The sequence below is a fragment of the Anabrus simplex genome, chromosome 4 (assembly GCF_040414725.1).
Source record: "Anabrus simplex isolate iqAnaSimp1 chromosome 4, ASM4041472v1, whole genome shotgun sequence".
NCBI classification, from domain to species: domain Eukaryota; kingdom Metazoa; phylum Arthropoda; class Insecta; order Orthoptera; family Tettigoniidae; genus Anabrus; species Anabrus simplex.
In genome coordinates this window covers 343,851,384-343,854,466 of record NC_090268.1, presented here as the reverse complement: position 1 = coordinate 343,854,466, position 3,083 = coordinate 343,851,384, and the positions used below count along the sequence as shown (strand labels likewise).

At 43.2% G+C, this 3,083-nt stretch overlaps 1 non-coding gene across 1 annotated transcript; it reads right to left on the bottom strand.

Moving 5' to 3' along the window:
* Window positions 1-268: 268 nt before the first annotated feature.
* TRNAK-CUU (transfer RNA lysine (anticodon CUU)) lies at window positions 269-341 on the bottom strand. Its single transcript has one exon. It is a non-coding gene; the product is annotated as a tRNA-Lys (tRNA).
* Between the last annotated feature and the right edge of the window lie 2,742 nt (window positions 342-3,083).

The window sequence follows — 3,083 nt, the reverse complement described above, 5'->3', positions numbered from 1 at the left end:
TTTGTAAATTTTAATGTAATTCATTAGGGTATTTCATGCGTCATTTTCCCATCATCATTAAGGTTCAATAAACCGGTTTGTGAGTTTTATATTTTTAATTCGAATGTGTTCTCATTTTTAGCTATATGCACCGCTTCTCCTCCCTTGTACGCCTCTAAGTTGACTTTAGTTCAGCGCCTATTTATTTCATACTTCTTGACCCGTCAGCGACCCTGTAGATTCCATGCCGGTGCCATATAGAGAGGGGGCGGGTGCATATACAAAATGGCGCCCAACGTGGGGCTCGAACCCACGACCCTGAGATTAAGAGTCTCATGCTCTACCGACTGAGCTAGCCGGGCAACGTGTTGGCCTGAAATTCCGTAAAGGGATACCATAGCGCCATATAAAATGTCGGCCCAACATGGGACGTGTTTTACTGTTAAATAGGCGCGCATATTTACTTTACCCGCCATATAAATGACGCTCCAGGTGGGACATGTTTTACGGTTTAATAGGCGTATTTTAATGTTTAATAGGCGCATAATTATCCCACCTATTGCATACCATTAATGCGAAGATAGGGGCGTGTTGTGTTGTTTAAGAGGCAAGGCATACTTGTGCGGCTTCCAAGAGTGGGCACGATTATTTTGGTAACCCGTGCATACTTCTGACCTTTCCACGTGAAGCTTAGTTTATTATAGCTGAATAACTGACACCTTGATGTCAATCTTAAATCGTTTTATGAATGAGAACACAGTCATGGTCCAATGATATGGGCAGAGCCATGACATTCGCGCAAGCAGGGGCGTATCCAAAAGTCAAAGGGATTAGTTCGAATCCCGGGAAACAATGAACTGAATTTCCCATAAGTGAGGTTCGAAGTGAATAGTGGATCTTTCTTAGTGCATATCTATTCACGGATATTAGCCAGCGGTGCGTGTTTCGTCACCAAACAACCTGCTATTAGGAAATATTGAACCATCCTGTTCATTGGGGCAATTGGATTAATTTTAGTATTGGATATTGGAATCACACAAGGCCACCCACGAAGCCAGTGTCTTACAGTAAATGTCATAAAGAAGTCTAGAAGAAGCGTTCTTGTGTGAAGGGTGTGCGAGCGTCATGATGAGAAATCTCCAGAAACCCATTAAAAGGAGTTATGTCCCAAGCCAAGCCTCTTGATGAAGATTGGGGACGCTTCCCAGATCCCGGCAAAACGTATATGAGGAGGGAAGAAAGAATTAAATTAATATCTGTGGTTACGGAGGAGTTGCATTGGATTTGAGACAAGAATTGCAACCTGTATAATTTCTGCTTTATGTTGATATGCATTAGGGCTGCATTCATTAATGCATTCGTTAATTAGAGCTCATGATATACTTAGAGCGGGAAAAGAATTTCGCGGGCGCGCGCGGATTGCACGTGACCAAGCGGCTTGATGACGCCATCCGGGATTATAAAATAAGGCAGCTTGGCATATCAGAGTCATTCGTGGACAAGAAGACTGCTTGAACGAGTCGTCATACTGCATGTCGGTACTGAGAACAACGCTTTGTCTTCGAGCAGCACAGACGAAGAGTACAGCTAGATCTGCGAGGAAGTAAGTAAGCAACTTGAATATTCAGCTAAATTTAAGATTTTACCTGTGAGAATATGCTATGGGGAGATGAGGTACTGCTTCTAATAGACTAATGAACTAGTAGCTTCATATTTCTAGGAGGTCAAGTTATTACTGACGAGAGGCTAGAATTAATATTGGCTCAGGTGAGGAATTCTAAAACTATGTGTTGTCCGTGTGATAGGATGAAAGAACAGTGACTGAGAGGAGTGAAGAAACTATTGTGTACCAGGTTAAAACTCTGAACGAGACTTGGTCAATGTGACGTGTGAGACACGATAGTAGTGGAGACAGGCATCGAGTTTGGACAGTCTGTAATATATGAATTTATTTTCAGTTACCCCAGCATCAAGTCAGAACGAGTGTTTGACATCATCATTGCAAAGAAGCCACAACCAGGAGCTGAAGCCAACACGACAACGGGCATCGATCCAGGAACATTGGGAGCACCTGATCAGCACGACATCGAAGGGGACACCTTCCACCTACAGAGGGAGCTGTACGAAGACGCCACACAAGCAAGAATGTCTCCAAGTGGTCAACAGTATCTGCTGCCAGCTCCGCAGTCTATCATGATGTGGTAGATCCAGTGGTCCACAGGGATGGCCGCTCCGTTATGTCCCGATAAATAAGGTCAGAGCTTTCCAATTCTGTTTCAAGCATGTCATTTAAATTTAGATAGGAATATGGGGCCGTCAGTCCACAGATTTGTTGTGGTAGGAAAATTTTCCTTGTAATTTAGAGCTAGGCCTCAAACTCGAACCCCGTACTTTAAGATAGATGTTATTTGTAGAGTCCTTGGTAGCGTGTTCATATTTCATTTTGATTGTGTTATTATAACGTACGTGTATTTGTAAGGGTCTGATCGAACTCATTTGGTCATAGGAGGTTAGTCTAATAGATAGGTACTTTTATTAGATCGCATTCAGGCATTTGTTTCTGCAGACGTAGATGTGTATAGTTGTGACCAAGACGTGACCAATAATTCACCCAGATTCACTAACTGAGCGAGCGAGTCCGAATATTTAAGAGATTTGAGCCCATGAGAGGCAGAAGTAAGATTTGCAGTTGACATGAGAGAGCCCAACAATTGAGAGTTTATTGAAGATATTTTGGAAATGCCTAGTATGGCCATGTGACGATTGCTTAATGATTCGTGTTTTTGTAGCACCAGGATTTAGCCCATGAGAGGCATAAGTAAGATTAGCGAGATTGCTGGAGATATTGAGACGAGGGCAGATAGCCCAGGTATATTTAAAAGAGGGCTTTAGTAGCTGATTACGTGTGGTGTTCTTTTGAAAGGCGAGAATTTAGCCTGTCGCCCATTTGAGCTCATAAATTAGGGGGCTGCCACAAGTGAAGTGGTGAGGGTGGAGGTCATTGAGCTTGACGTCACAGGCTTGTGAGTTGGTTATTGTCGTCTGCAGTTTGTCAAGTGTGCCTGGGGGGAAGAAACGACCTTCATGTCTTGAAAGCAGGGAGA